We start from the raw sequence: 17,835 nt of genomic DNA, 5'->3' as shown, positions 1-17,835 counted from the left end.
TTTTAGGTTAAGCAGCAGTGCGGTAGTCTGTTCACTACATGCATTTTGGCTCAGTCTTCAGGTTAAATTTTAATGCGTAACTTATGGATGCTGTTTGTTTGAAGATCAACCAACTCTCATGACTGTTTCATCACGCTGACTCCAGTTGACCAGATGGTGTAGTAACTTCATGTTGTAACTTAATTTTAGTGTTTACATTTGTTAAAGAAACCCTGCAGTGATTTTCAACTTGACTTGTTATAATCTTTTTTTAATTTTGTCCCACTGCTGTTTGATATTTTTGGCAACAGATCCTCTTGCCTTATAGCATTGCTTGCTCTTCTCATCCAGTTCTGTTATTTTGTTTGTTTGTTTTTTCCCTCTTTTTTCCCTCTTTTTTGAGAAAATTCTCTTTTGTTCTGTCTTGTGTAGTCTATTTCACCCCCACTCCCATTCCTTTGCAAATATGAGCTTGGAGCACAACTGAACAGTCTTAATTAAAAGGGTTATTTGCACAAAGGCTAAAAGTCCTGATAACATGATGTTTTCCATCCGTCTAAAATTAATGCTGCTCAGTGTGATAGCACAGCTCAGGCTGAAATTAAAAACTGCTGTTATGGAAGACATAAGACAGAAGAATAAATAAAATATCCACTGGTCCAACCAACAGATCTTTTACATAGGTACCAGTTGATTATATCCAATGCTGTCTATAAGATATGTATAAGATATTGGAATTTTAGAGAAATTATCCAAACTGCTCTCCCGCTGGTCGCATCTTCCACTTCTCCTTGGAAGTTCTTCAGGTATTTTCAGGTCAAGTAGGCCATATGATCCTTTTAGTTTGAGCTTAGTTTGCCACATCGGTCTGATCCCAATTATGTGTCTCCTTCATCCTGGAGATATTCTGACCGGAGGTCTCAACTACTCCAGTCTCTTTCAATGCATTGAAGCTGTGAATCTTCTAAGTTCAATGTTGAAGCATCTGGCCCAGCCTACCATGGAAAATGAATCAATTCAGCCACTTGTAAGGTTGGAGGTTAGAATGTATCTTGACAGTACATAAAGATGTTTACCTTCACTCTCATGTCTGTTTGCTGTGGCAGTTTTGTACCAAAGCCACATAACTACAGTCCTTCAGTCACTTGCAAACAGCTCTGGAATGCATGAATATCTTCACTTGGGCAGAAACCACCATTTTCTGTCATTGCCTTGAAGGTACTGACCCTCATCCAATTTGCTTAACAATTTGCTGCACACAACCACAGAGTTTACAGAGGATCATGGTCAGGACCGCATCACCAAAAAAAATCAAAGATGCAATCCTGCAATTACTCCCTCTCTGTCTCTCTTAGCCTTAAGATTTAAGGATAAATAAAAAATCACAGAACAGGCCACTGGCATCCTTTGTTTGTCCCAGAAGATAACCAGAAGGACAGGGTCATAATCTGCCCATTCTACTGTGGCATACTGTCCCATAACCAGGAACGAATCAGAATTGCTTCTCCTGAACTTGAGGTTTGCGACGTGTTTGATTCTTCTTTTCTGTGTCAATATGCTTTCTTAGAGAAGCTGAGCAGTGTGAATCCCTGACAGTTGGAACATACTGTCCAATCTCCCTTTTTAAAGCTATGATCTACCACCCCATCTGCCAGTCCATAGGTAGGCCATGTGAATAATTCTCTTTTCCTGCTGAGAACAGCCTTGCAAAGGCCCTACCTCCCCTGCCTGAGTCATCTGATGTCCTGCCAGAAGCCAACCAATATTTATGTAGATACCGTGCATGCATATAATATGTTGTTTCTGCTTCTTGTGTACATCCCAGCTTTTTCATACTTAACTGGCATGCAGTTTTTTTTCTTATTCATGCCACATCTAACATTGACTAGTAATCCCATTAAGCACAATTTACTTACCCCATTCTGTCTTTCCCTTTCCGCTCTTGCACACTTGCACACCGATTATTAATAAAACCACTAAGTGAGCCGGATCTCTGTTGCACATGAACGTACATTTTCTTCTCTATTGTTCTTTCATTGTTTCCTTTCTCTTTATTTCTGCTTTCACTTTTTACTCTCTCCATCATGCTCTACCTCTCACACACACAGTTAAGACATAGAACAAAATCGTTGATCCTTGTCTCTTTCTTCGTAGTGAAGATTCTCCTGGGTATTGAAGTATGTACTTGCTGGCATGATGTCTGGAACAACAGATGGGAAATATTCTCCCAGGTGAAGGAAACATCAGAGGTCTTCTGCTAGAGAACATGGAGAGAGGGGGAAAAATGAACTGAGGAGTGCAAAGCAGACAAATACAGATGTGATATATTTGAAAGGGTTACCTATTAAAAAAAATACTGTGTTGACAGAAACTTACTGCTAAATATTTTTAAAACATCACCAAATGAACCTACCATTTTAAACGCTTTGCCATTAATTGTTCTATGGTAGGAGTACATTCTTGCTGCAGAAAACAAACAAAAAAACTGCAACCAACAAAATAAGAAAGAAAAGTGGGTCCATCTGGACATGTATTTATGTCATGGTGTGAAAAATGTTACAAGGAAGACCATGTATATGAATACAAGAACAGCATGCACTACATTCATACACAAAGAACTACAGCATACTGCAGGTTAGTAGGTCTTTACCTTAGCATTAGAAGTGCTGAATAGTGTAGATAAAGAATACACAAATAAATATGGGGGTTTCAGAGGATAACATTATCGGTCCAATAGCAGTCTCCTCAGCTGGTAGTCCCCTGAGGGAGAAACACACACAGCAGGATCCAGCAGCTTTTCCCCAACACTGGCAATAAGTTATTCCCTGAGCTCGCAGGATTCAGGAATATTAATCCTCTATAGAGTAAGCTCACAGTTACATCGCCTTAGCCCTAAACTGCAGCAGATTCAAAAATCTAAATCCATTAATAAAATCAACTGTAACATGTATGAGCCATGTTGACATTTAGGGATGCACATTTGGCTCTAAATCAACTTCATTTTATTTATTTATTTATTTTTTTTTTATAGTGCTGAATGTCACAGCATTCCACATCGAGAGTTTTTACGTCCTAATAACTGTGACCTTTTCCTTGTGCCAACTGGACATGATGCACAAATCAATCTGCTGGTTCTGGTAAGGCTATTGATATATGGAGTTTGTAGGATGGTAATAGCCAGCTGGTTTCCGTCATCACCACAGAGGAGTAAGTGGTGATTGGAGTTGCAGTGTGTTTGCACGGCTCATTCCAACCTCAGATTATTTGCAATAAGGAAGGTCTCTCTGTGGACGCTCCGCAGTGGCACATCAGAAGGACTCATCCTTGTGCAAATATCCTTGCCTACCAAGACTCTGAGCATAAGCTGATTTGTTTTATTACTGTTTGTACATGGTGGGGAATACTGTTCTAGTTTAGTTTTCTAAACTAAAACTTTTAGCAAAAGTTTAGCATTTTAGCAAATGTACTTAATGACTTTCCTGCAGAATTAGAAGATAAGATCAATGCCAATATCTTGTTTTACATCCCCAAATATTTCCTGACCAAGCACAGTCACTCGTTCAAAGTTGGCATAGCTCATTATTGTATCCAACATTCAGCATTTTCCCAGTTATTAGTAATGTTTTTTGTGTTTTTGTGTTTTTTCTTTTTAATGTATTCCAATAAATTAAACTAATTTAAAATGTGCCAGTTTGGCTCTCATGCAGCCCCTCTTGCTATCTGTAGTCACCACTCTGTGTTCCCAAACAATGACCTGCCCACAGAATTGTTTAATTGGCTAAACATAATGAATAACAGCCTGTTATTTATTATTATCCAAACCAATTAGCTCATTATTATCCTGGACTGTAGGATAAATGTCAAAAAGTTCTCTTTTTATTAAACATATGTAAAACATGACTATACAAAGGCATTTCAGCAAAGCAAATGCACATCAATTCTATATGTGGTGTTAACCCTGACAAAAACCTGACAAAATCAGTTAACCCCTAAATTAAACAAAGAGGAGTTACAAAATTAGATAGTTGGTGAATATTTGTGGTGCTGGGAGACACTTTCTTTGCCTTCTGATGGAATCAACTTCACTATTTTCCTCTGTTCTCTGTCATTAGACTAATTTAAGCAAAAAAAAAAAAAAAAATCCTCTTGAAACACACACTACTCAGCTCCAAGACAACTATATACCTGTTTTTTTTTTTTTTTTTCAAAAACAAACAAACAAAAAATCTTATAAATGAATGCATGGATGCTAGAGATGCAATGATTAGTCTATTCACTGAAAATTACTTTTCTTAAATGAATTGTTTTAGTCATTTTTCAGGCACTATTGGTGGGCCTAAACAGGCAACTTGAATTTTTCCATAACAGACAATTTTTTTTCCTGTGTGGTCTAAAACTTTAAGACAATTTAAACAATTTAAAATAATAAGAATAAGAATAAATTTAACATTGTTAATATGTAACATTGTCTGTTTTCCATTAATTTGCACAAAATTGTATTTCTCTTTTCAAGATATCTCACAAATGATTCAATAGTTATGTGGCCAATGAAATAATGTGGATGTCACCACTCTGCCTTCCATTTCCGTCTGGCCTGGTAAACTCAAAGCAATCCTGTGTGTGTCTTGTAAGGAAAATAGAAAAAAAGAAAGAAAGAAAAGACAGCAACAAAAAAGCAAACACATCTTTTGTGTTGGGTACTAGATTAAGAGAGAACTCAAGATGTTTGTCATCAACGCTCTCACCAAAGTCTATTTTAGTCTATTTTAGCATAAAAAATGAATATTAACCACGTGGGGGCAAATGGTAAATCAAACTGTGGCATCAGACATATTTATAAATTTAGGGGTTGAGAGTTGATTTTTCATTAAGACACCTAGCCAAACAAAAGAAAAAAAAGTCAGAATAAATATAAATACAACAAATGAAACAAAGCGAGAAATATAAAAGAACTTGCTTGATTTCACTGTGACAGTCGAGTCAAACAGCTTAAGTAAGATTCCCAAACATAACCACCCAGTGTCAAGCTAAAATCAGATACTGACACCATAGAAATACAAACTCCCATTTTATTTCATTTTTTTATTTTCCTTTGTTTCCTGCAGAATGTTGTTGTGATTTTTCTTTAACCTTGCCTCACCTCGCTCAAGTGTTTGTCTTTGCCGTCTTAAGTAGACTGACTCACGGGTCGCCATGAAGTGGATGTTTTCACTATCTCCCTGAGAAAAGATTATTTAGTCTTTGCATATTCAGGCACTTTGTTCAAACAGGGAATTGACTTTGTTGGGAAAATAGGGCAACTACAAACAAAACAAAGCTCTGGATGCCATTGCTGTTTACCATGGGACTAACAGTGCTATACAGTTGGGGGGAGACAAACTATAATGATGCATTTTGGAGGCGCAATCCCTTTAATTAGTGAGTAATCTGGTCAGCTATTGTTACAAATGCTGCAAGCTCAGTTTGTCACAAAAAAGAAAGTGCATGAAAAGAACAAAGCAAATGTTTTCTTGGAAAATAAAAGTGCAGGAGAACAAACTGTGAAATACATAATTATTTAGGAAGCTGCGTTTTCCACTTGCAGTAATGCTGTGATCGGACGACATCCATGGCAGTGAGGAAACTGGGTGCTTTATTGATTGCAACATTTCTCCTGAAATACATTTAAAATTATCTCAAAAAGCCATCAGCTGTGAAAAGAGTCACTTCTTTACATATATATATATATATATATATATATATATATATATATATATATATATATATATATGTAAAGAAGTGACTCTTTTCACAGCTGATGGCTGTATATATATATATATATATATATATATATATATATATATATATATATATATATATATATATATATATATATATATATATACATATATATATATATTCTTTGCAACTAACTTTCAACTTTTAGCTCAATCTTTGAAAAATGCAAACAGTACCTAAACTTCAGCATAAAGGTGCTCTCATTGCTATGATGCAGACACGGAGATGTGTGGAGTGTTAGGCCTCTGAGGAAGTGGCTGACATCTGAAGCGTTTTGTACGTTGCAAGCAGAGTAACACACACACACACACACACACACACACACACACACACACACACACACACACACACACACACTTGCACGCCCACATAAAGCCACACAAATGCGTTCTAACAGACCCACTCAGTGACACCTGCACTGACTCGCAAACAAACAAATGCAAAGACAGGTAGTGACAGGTGAGGTCATGTGTATGCACAAACACACACACATTTCCCCATGCAGCTCCTGAGTTGATCAGAGACTGTTACAGTGTCACCTCGCTCCCCAGCTCAAACCCCCCAGGAGATTGCTCTCTGTCACTGCAGACAGCCTCACACAGCCTCTGTCTGCTGCCTCCGACTATTTACGAGCGCTTGTTTGTCTGCAAAAATGAGGGAAATGTTTCCTCCCGTGTGGAAGATTTTATACTATCTCATCAAAATCTCTTCTCACGATAAAATTATGAAGTATCTCCAGAATGAAATGCAACAAGAACTAATCATCTATCAGTTTAAGTCAAGTGAAATTAAAAAAATAAAATAAAATTCTTCCAGTATCGTTAGTATTACTGCTTAGTTTCATAAAAACTCACAAAGCCAACTTCAAATGAACAAAACAACATATTTCCTAGAGCTGGAGTTCAAAGTGTCTAATTTTACATCTTGTTTTACAGTTTTAGCAACATAAACTAAAAAAAATAAAGCAGTTGCAGTTACTATTACATTGTTTCTCAGCTAGGAAGCACATGATTCTTTTCATCTCACACACGGCCCAGGGAAATGCGGATTCTATGCACAGAGCAAGAAAGAAATTGCACAGACTCTTGTAGTCCCTCTATTTTGACATCTACAGGCAGAATGCCACAGCTCAGCTAATGGTGTGGTAAGCGATAAAATGTAGGTTTATGAGGGATTAGTCGGCTCTGTGTGCTCAGGAGGCGAATGCACGCGCAAGCACACGAGATTCCCCAAGTCTAGCGATGCATTAGTGGTGTTTACGACAGCTTTGAGTGGAGCTTAACCCCCCCATGCACACACACACACACACACACACACACACACACACACACACACCCTACCCCAACCGCTGCACCCACCTCCGTCACACAAACACACACACTAGCCACAGACACTGGTATGACAGGGCTTTAGTTAAGGACTGAGATTCTCAGTCACAGATGGTCAGGTCACTGAGATTGGGAGGGCTGTTGGTGATGGAAGGTGGTGGAGGGTGTGTGTGTATGGGGGGGTTCCCCCATGCTTTCCATACCATCAGGTTCAAAAGGAAGAACAAGAATCAGGCAGAGGGGAGATTTTTTTATTTATCTTTTTGGCCAAAAAAAAGGATGTTAAAGAGAGGGACATCTGTTTCAGGGAAGTGGGGCAGGGAGAAGAGATGGGTGGATGGGGTGTTGATAAAGATGGCAGGGAGAGGGGGAGGAAGGGGGAAAGAATAAGATGCTAGAAGAAAAGGAGGGGAGCTATGGGCAGAGGCGTGGCCATTGGTGGCACATGACCCCACACCCCCACCCCCCAACACCCCTCCCCAACAAGATGATAGGTAGTTGGCTTAATGGTATCATGGATGGATTACTGTGCAGAGGCCCTGGGGCCCCTCACCCAGAGCCTCTGTATGCTGTGATTAACATTTCTTGTTGGAACCTGTATCATTTTACCTGTCTGTGCCCAGGGGCAAGTTGTCTCATTTTTTCTGTCAGTGGCTGCAGGCTGTTTGGAGTTACAAACACAAGCTATTTATTAATAATGGTTCGTATTAGAATATTTAAAGTTGTTATTTGGGCATTCATGTATTTCAGTGAAAATCAGCTATTAATAATGTACAGTTTATTATTCGCAAACAACTAAGGCTTCAAATCTACACAATCTCCTTTTTAACTATACCCAAACCCACAGCGGCTATCTATGCAGCAAGACAAAAAGCAGGGTCAATACACAGGCGAGCAACAACACAAAGAATCACAGAGCGAGATCCACATGGGGAAAGAAATTATATTAAGTAGAATTTAATTGGCTTTTCCATTTTGCACCGCAGTGATCTGCACTACATGCATTATTGATCTATTTTTAAAGTCCCAAATAGGCTGCATTTAGCGGGGGCACACACTCATGCAATCTGACAGTCCACTGCTGGGATATCCAAATACTCATAGCCCCAGTCCCTAAAGCTGTGCGTGCTAAACGCCACAAAGTGTTTCATTTACTAGAACAGACTTTGTGTGCACAGAGGGGATGATTTTCTTTTTTTTTTTTTCATATTGTTGAAGAAAAATTGTCTTTTTGTTAAACTCAGGATGAATTGAGGCCATCTAAACTATGCATTTGCAAATGTTTTCCTACTAAGGCTTCTTGCTTAGTAAATGTGTTTCTTCACCTTTGAGTTGAAGTACTTTGGAGGTGTTATTTATGCATGCATGTAGGCTATTTTAGACATTTATTTCTGGGTAGAATTACAAGATATGTGGCAAAAAGGTGTGTATCATCTGTTTATCTATCTATATCCTCTGAACAGACACACAAACACTTTGCCCTCCCATCTCAAGTGATAGATTAAACACACACACACACACACACATATATATATATATATATATATATATATATATATATATATATATATATATATATATATATATATATATATATATATTTGTATCTAAAAGATGGGCTGCGCTTGATATAGGACACACATGCACTCACTTAGTGAAGAGCTTAACAAACAGTGGAATCTTCTTAAATCTATACTAATCCATAAACCTCTGGGTGCGCCATCTCCTGTCGACGGGAGGGGCCAGCGTGTGTGCGTGTTGTGCTGTATTCATGTTGTTTGTGTAAATGGGAACCACAGGTTAAATGCGGCCTGCATCTGCATGAATATGGCATATTTACAGAAAACGTATGTTCATTTACAGTTTATTCAACTGCAGCTGAAATGACGTCTTTTGAAATGATGCGCACAAAAAGTGAAAATCATCATTTAAAACCCCAAAGCAGGAATAATAAAGGCAGCAAATTATCTTTTTACGCCCTCTTCCTGTGCACATGCTCGCGAGGGTGTGTGCGCATGTGTGTGAATTCAGACAAGAGTGTATGAGTAATGAGGCAGCATCTGTTGTGTTCTCAACTGCAACGAAGCACCAATCAAAGATGATTATGATGTTGACAAAGTAACCCAGCAGATAGCACTTATTCAACCTCTGCAGGAGTCATCTGTTTTAAATGGAGCCAAAGAACACACTGGTATTGAGTAGGTTTTTGGTGGAGACGGTGAAGTGTCGCACTTGAGAATGTAAGAAAGAGAAATGGGTTTTTGATCTGTTGTGATTATTAATTAAATTCAGAAATTCTTCATTCAAATAAATAACTAATGGGCAGTTATTGGCTGCTTAGCCTTTATTTCTGGCATGGCTGTGCTACATAACTTTTGCTTGAACAGATAAGATAACAATAAGGGAGTATCTGAGAGAAAGAAGGAATGAATGAGCACATACAATGTTATCAACATAAAGTCTGACCCTTTAGGTCATTTGTCAAGCAAAACTGTTCAAACTTGTCTGCTCGGAGCTTTTTTAGATGAGTGGATTTGCCTCTTTACTTTGATTTATATCAGTGTAAATTGAATAGCCTCAGGATATGAACTGTTCTTTGATTAACCAGAAAAATAAACAGGTTCATGCAATTAAACAATTGTTTTCAGCCTTCAGCAACCTGCTAGACAAACTTTTTTCTTTTTTTTTTTTTTTATTGCAGTCAGCTCCATCAGCCTCTTTACTGCTTTTGTGACTCATGTATTGAATTTGGAAACACATTTGCCAGGTGTAAATTATGTTAATAAATTGTGCAAGTAATGATGGGTGAGACAATAGTTAGCAAATACAGCCCACGTTTACAGTGCCGTAGTGCATGATAGTTCCTCTTTTAAAGATATTTTGTTACAGTTTTATTATACAACAGGCATGTGTTGCCCTTTATCATTACACGAAGGACAGCGTTGGTTTTCTTTTGTTGTCTTAACACAATTTCTGATAGAACTGTTGGTCAAGTTGTTCTTTTGGTAATGCAGGCATGGGATTGGATAAAGGCTGTAAAGGCAAATTTCACAAAGAGGGTTGAATGTTGGCATTTGCACAACAACAGAGGCAAAATCTAGATTGTAATTGCCGGCACATGCAGTGTAATCCAATTATTTCGATGTGTTTAATAGGGAGTTGCATTTAAAGACAGCTGCTTTGCATAAACCTTCATCCCAGTGCATAAACCTCTCATTACAAAGAGCCACAGAGATGTGAAATGAAGTGATGTAATTCTCCACAAATGGGTGAGTGCATGTGTGGATGCAGCCCTGAAGGCTTGACCCTGACATTGAGAAGATCCAGTGGCAATGCTACGCTGTCGGGGGTCCATTTGTCCTGTTATCTTCTGATGAAATATTTATGTTCTGACGGGAGCAGTTTCTTCACAGATGGCAATACCCCGAACACTGCTTGGTTTTATTATTATTGAAATGATGATTATCGTATGCTGTGGATTTCACAGTTTCAAGATTTTAACCCAGTTGAACACCTATGTAAGATTTTAGATCAGCGTGTTAGCAGCCCTCTCCACCAATATCATCAAAGCACCAAATGATGGAATGTGTTGTGGAAGAAGGGGGTTCCATTGATCCAGTTTAGTTCCAAAAATAGGAACAATGTTTTTTTGGCCTGTGGTGGGTCAAGACCTTACTCAGACACTTTGTGTTTTGTTTTATTTTTATTTTTTTGAATTTCTTTCCTTCAATTTACCTCCTACCTGTATGTCAAAGTGCAGACTCAGGACTAATGGTCTTAATCAATAAGCTTTAGGTCAATATGTAGAAGGCCTAAGTCCAGTAACACATGTTGTGAAGGATTGTTGCTTCATAATACCCAGAAGTCATCTAGGAATATTCTGTGTTCATGAGAAAGTCATAGCACTGAGAGGCCTTACAGTGGACCCATTATCCTGTCCTTCAGGCTGAAGGCATCTACCTTATTTATTTATTTATTTATTTATTTGTTCTTCCAACTTCATTTTTTTGCATCTACTACTCCAGAACATTAATATTAATTGTGGTGTACTCAGTATGTAAGCCTTCATTGGTAAATGTATACTCATGCTGAGTGAATTTAAAGTTAATTAAATACAAAATAGAAACTAAGATATTTTTCCGCTGGATAATACACTTCTATATTTGAAAAGTATCTCATCTCTGCTTTTGCTTAAATTTGATGTACACTGGATATTCATTAATCTTTTCTTCCATCCCACATCTATCTGTTCTTCCATCCCTACCTCATCCATTATTCATGTCTCTTTCTACTTTATCTGTCTCTAAAATAAACTGACTCCACTTGAGCTGTAAACAGATACATGCTACCTCCTCTTACATCTATTTACCCATATTTTCAGCGTCCTGTCTAAAGGAAAAACACATTTACTTTTTAAACTGTGAACAGTCATTTTTTTTACCTCACTCCATTATAGAGCTTGATAAGATGACTATCCTATCCATTTACACAGCAATTATAGCCCACCTGTGCCAACATGCTGCTGCATCTCATGCTTTTACCTGCTTTCTTATGCTGATCATTACATCTGATATTAAAGGAAAAATCGATATGAAATAAGGTTATATCACATTGCCTGCATATGAAAGCCTGCTCAAATCCTTTTGAATGTATTGCAGTCAAAAATCAGCACAACCCTAATATTTTCTCAGGAAATTGAACCAGACTCCACTTGAACCTCCTGAACTCCTTTCCTGTCCTTAAGCAGCTTGTTACATATCTTGAGACTTACACTTTTTTTTTAGAAATATACCTGCAAGACAAGACATACCCAGTGTTAATAGGATTTGGCAGTGGCAAATTACTACACTTTTCATAAGTTAAACTGCATTGCCATGGCGACATTTTGTATAGTCGGTTAGGTTTTTAATGCCCCTTTACCGGCTTTTCCCCGTTGTGTTTTGCTTTTTAAGAGTTCCAAGCATACAAACAGAGGGAATGGAGATTAACTACAATATTTGCAGCCTCTGTTCAGCTCAACAGGTGGATGTAACATCCCAGATTTAAAGGACAAATCCACTGTTAATCAGTCATTGCTCACTATAGCCAACAGCTTTGCGTTCTATTTATTTTTTTAGCATATTTGCAGTCAGTGATATCAGCAGGTGCTGTGCTTCATCTGTAACCTGGGACATCAAATATCCACCCATAGAGAGCAGCAAGTATGATTCACTGCAGATTAAAATGGGATACAAATATGCAACAGTGGAGGTGACACGTTTGCTTAGATAGCCTACACCATGTCCCCTATAGACAATTGCAGAGGTTAAGCACACAGAATACTTCTTTTATGTGTAGTTGGGGCAAAGCTGTACAGTGATATGATGACTATAATTACATTTGTCACACACCATTGTTGTAGCCAAAATTACTCCCTCATTCAGTTTTCTCTCTGAAAGAGACGCTCATTAGTTTGTCCTATAGGAGACACTTTGAAACAGGCACTGGATTACCATCAAGAGACACCAAGTAACCATTATTTTGTAGGTGTAGGGTTGCTGGACCTTTATCTATCAGCGTGATGCATTGATTTGTGGGAATTTTGGCTTAAAAAAAAGTAATGTGCATGCCATGTACAATGTGTCTTTAGTACATTGTGGATTCTGTTTAGGACATTATTTACAGAGTAAATTTCACATTGTGAACTACTTGCATGAGATACTGTGAACTACTGACTAGTACTGGACAAAAAATGGAAAACATATACGGTTTTGAACTTCAAATTACAGATTTTATTTCATTTTTACAAAATGTAAGTGTTGTAGAATAGAAGACAGAAAATTAGCATGACAAACTGCACTAATTATCAATATCTTCTCTGCGAGACGTCAAACGTGAGGGCTTATTACCCTGCATAAGCAATTCTAATTTTAAAATGAATTGAACACTGTGTTAGGATGCAATTTTGACATCATGCGATGCCTGTCTGTGTTATTCTTGGCTTGTCATGCTTTCATTCAAATTATTCTAACCTTCTTAGCATGTCAGACATTTGTCATTATAGCTGTTGGTACATTTGGTTGTATAACCTATAATATATACATGTAATATGTACATATAGAGCCACTGCTGAGCAGTTTTTCCAGTGTCCTGTCAGTTTTTTTGGTACAAATTCTTTTAAATATAAAGCTTTTATTTATGGGTCACATTTCAGAGACAGACGCAAGTTTCTGGTAAATAGAAATTTTAAAAAAGCCAAAGAAACTGAAGAATGCAAGCACTGTGAGAGAGAGAGCAATTTAAAGGTCACTGTCACAATGAGGCCTGCTAAAGAGTGAGTATCACACACAGCCTGACCCAGCATAAAACCAAGGCAATTAAAGCCCAGCCACGGACAGGGGAATCGACACAGCACAGCAGTGGAGCGATCCAACATGGCCTCGGTCACACAGAGTAAACAGAGACTCAGGGAGAGGCTAAGGCGACTGGCAGTGAGAGAGGGGAATAGGTTATGCAAATGACCCTGGCCTCCGACAGAAGGGAGTCAATGGAGTTCCTCCACGCTGACGGGAGCAGAAAGTTAACTACACAAACAAGTCACTGGAGCTCTGAACCCATTCTCCCCTTCACTTCGCCTGTCTCTTTCTCCAGCCTGCCTCATTTAACTGAGCTCAGTCTCTGCAACTCTGTGTTGATTGTAAAGTTCTGACCTGGATAAAGACGTCAGGCCGTCCTATAATTGCCCCCTTGATTCTGGAGCCAAAGCTACTGCAATACAAACTTCCCTCTATGCATTTTTTCCGAGTATAGTTTTGCGTTCTGAAGCCACACTTTGTGTCTCCATGAACCAATCAAATTCCTCTGTATTCCATTCAACTCACCAGCCCTGTTATCTTTTGCTTGTAGTCTGCGGTTGACTTGAGAGAGAGTGACAGGACGGCTGGGTATATGTGGGTATATTTTCATGCCATTCTGGTGGGAGAGACTTGGCCTGGTTTTCAAAGCCTGGTGCCAGATGGTGGGAGCAACTTGTGAGGCAAAGGAGGAGAAAAAAGAAAACAAGCTTGACTCCATAATGCCAAGACCAGATGAGAAGACGTAACCCAAATCACACGTACTCATAGACACACACAGAGACATCCAATCTTGCATCCTGATCACAACTTCAAAAGACCACTTTGAGAGATGTTCTTTCACAGGAGCTTAAGATATGCTGAGGTATGCTATTGTTGGAATATAAACAAAACCGTCTGTTCATCCCACTTAGGGGATCATACATTTGCATTTACAATACAGTTGCATTAGTAGGTACAACATGTACATTTTCTCTGTCAGTCTGTAATACACATCATCTGTTCCCACATCCATCCCATGTTTTTATTTTTCATTTCATAGTGAGGTCTATTATAAATAGCTGCGTGTTTCAGCAGGGTTATATAAGATACCTCTTTTGTTGTGTTCCAAATATTCAGTTTAGCTTCTTTCCCCTCTCCTTGAACCTGTTTACTTTTAGCTGTATTGTAGATGTTTCTGTAATATGTGGAAACCATCTGGTAGATAGTTGGCTAACTCAGTTTTGTCAGAGCATCTGTTAGTACACAGAGGCCATCATGGCAACTGTTAGCTGGGCAACAGCAAAATGTTTTTTTTTTAAGCTCCTGGAGTTCTTAAAGTAGTAAAAATGCATTTATTAAAGGAATTTAAAAAAAAAAAACTCATATAAACAATTGAGTATGATTATGGTTTGGAAGTAGTGTAGGAAACTGTCAAATACCAAAAGAGCAGTACCTAATGTCTGGTCAGCTTTGTAAACATTTACTCTTGAAATCTGTACCAGTTTCAGACTATTACAATGTAAGTGCATTCTGTGTCGTGGTGTGTGTTTGAATAACCTTTAATATGTTTGCTTGTTTTTAGATAGGACAAGGATATGTTAATCTTGTAAAACCTGGCTCGTGGTATTATATGTACGGTTCTGTCCAAAAGCATTTCAGCAGTAGAGTAAAAAATATGTTGTTTGAAACTTAGACATTTGAATTTGAGATCAAAACAAAACGAGACAGAACTAGACACAGACTTCATTTAGATTTAAATTTTTACTGCACTTAACAGACTTTTATAGTACACATACACTATTTGCATAAAAATAGCATGAGATAAAGCAAAAGTCAGTCCCCACTTTTGTGTCACTGCTGTTTTTTGATCTGGGATTCATATGCCTGCTGAAAGATCAATTCCACTCTACATACTTTTGTAGAGCACTGTATGTAAATCAAATGATTTTCTCTTCAAATGGTAGCTAATTTTTTAATATTTGATCTTAAATTCTCTTTTAGGATGATTTAGTAATATCTGTCCAGGGACCACAGATGAAATGTTCAACGCTGGTCATGAAGTACCGAGTTAAGAAAAAAAGAAATAAAACAGCCTTTGGGGGAATTTGGAGTTATACGTATTAAAATATGAAATAAGGGCATAGTTTTTGGAAGGATGATGTTCATCTATCCTTTTGAATTTGTTCGGACTGATCCTTTGCATTTTTTGTTTTTCTCTCGCTCGTAGAAAAACGGTACTGAGAGGTCTCATACCATGACCATATTTGTACTCTAATTTGCCAATCAAACCCTGTGTATTTGCACTTTTCTAGGACACACCCGCTCTGCATTTCCACTGAAAACAGATATACTACATATATAATACAGATGCTCAGCATATACTCAAAATTCAAAGTCATAACTACGTGGAAGGCAGGCCTGTATTCTGAGCCAGGGGTGAACGGGTCCTTGATGACAGCAGTGTTGTTGTTAGCTGGCATATGGTGAGGCCAGACAGCTTAGACCCTGTTTAGACCTGTAAAGGGGTACAAGTCAGGTCAGGATGCCCAAGCACAAAGATTGTGCTGACATGACCTCAGAAACAGATGATCTAATACGCGTGCACCCCTCACACCTCAGTGCACACTCATCTTGTGGACGCAACACACACATAAGCACACACACACATAAGCACACACACTGCCTAAGACGCTGTTGTATTGAACACATTGTGCTGTGTGCTTTGCCATACAAAGGATTTTAAGGCCTGGCACGAACTCTTGTTTCCACAGGTGACCGGGATCACACAAATCAGACAAAGGGCAAAGCTGTCTTAATGCTGCTTTTAGACAAAATACTGTTTACATGTATGCATGTGTACTGTTGTGTACTTCTAAAGACGTAATTGCATTAAGTAATCACATTAGTTAATTGCAGTCTATTAGAAATGTAATTAAAGATTAGATTGCACTCGAATAAATTAAAGCTATTTTAATCTTCTTTTTTCTGTATAAGCAATGAAACAGATTAACAAAGCACCTTGTACATTGTACTACTAAATATTACATGTATTTTTTAATACCAAAAATTGCATTATATATCATGCTGCAAAACTGCCAAACTGTCTGTTCTTTACACATTCTTACACATTCAGGTTGAAGTTCTCCGGTATTGAGAAATCACAGCACAGTTTTAATCACAGCGACTCATTGCCACTGGATTTCCTCTATTTTTCAGTGACTGAATTAGAACAAACAGAGATGATTCTTGAACACAGTCAATGAACTGTATGCCACAAAAAGTAGCGAGATATACTCTGTCCATGCACCCCACACAGAAAATGACCTGCTAACGACTGAACTAAACTGCACAAATCGAAAGCAGTCGACTTCACCACGGTGCACTCATCTCAAGGCCTTGTCTGACAAGCTATAAACGTAGACTCTTTGAGTGGGAGTGAGGCCACATTGCAGACATTTGCTAAATGTAAAGGAACCAGGAAAAGTGTAGTGGCAGATTGTATGATGAGACAGGAGGTGAAGGTCGAGTGGTCAGAGTCTCAGTCAACCTATATGCATCTGTTAAACGATAAACAAACTTTTGGAAAACTACAATAGTGACAAATTGTATGTGAGTTGATGTATTTATCTCTGTAAAATATTGGTATTACTGCAAAACTGGGCCCATTCATTTCAGGATTGTCACTACCTGGTTTGACTGGCTGTAGATGCATTTTTTAAAATCAGTTTCGGTTAATGGGGAATGCTGCTAATTTTAGACATCAGTGTTTCTTTATGTGTCTTGGGGACCACATATGTGAAGAAAGCTCTATAAGCCTTGGAGTATCCAGAGGCTGCTACATGAAATTTGACAAACTGCCACCAGTGATGTCGCTTGGGTCAGCGTCAGTGGAGGCAGAACATGACATATTTGCTTAGTTAGAGAGAACTTTAGCAGACCTCTGTCGCCCAGTCCTTAACTTTGCATTGTGGATAGTTTCTGCCAGGATTTGACCAGGAAGAGCAATGTAAGAACACAACAAATAATAATTTTAAAAAAAATAAAGAAAAACTTTTCCTCTTGAATTATGACCATATCAGTTGATTTCTGTGTTTTACAACTTTTGCTACAAATCACCAACAGTAGTATTGTCCATGTCACTGTAAACTGTAGTCCTAAGTCTAAAGTAATGCTAGCTGTAGAGGCTAGAGGCTGTACTACTGAATCTTAAAGGACCAATGTGTAGGATTTAGGGGGTTCTAGTACCAGAAATGGAACGTAGTGTTCACTATACATATGTATATTCACCTATCATTGTGGTTTATTACCTTGGAATGTACACTTTATATCTACGGCGCTGCCATGTTTGTAGAATAAGACAGAATGCACAAACCAAACAATGGGTCTAGTGAGGGCTTTTCTGTTGTAGTGGCAGCCATTCTAGTGTCTCCTACAGT

This window comes from Amphiprion ocellaris, chromosome 4, assembly GCF_022539595.1.
Source record: "Amphiprion ocellaris isolate individual 3 ecotype Okinawa chromosome 4, ASM2253959v1, whole genome shotgun sequence".
In the NCBI taxonomy this organism is placed as follows: domain Eukaryota; kingdom Metazoa; phylum Chordata; class Actinopteri; family Pomacentridae; genus Amphiprion; species Amphiprion ocellaris.
Note: the sequence above shows the minus strand (reverse complement) of the source record.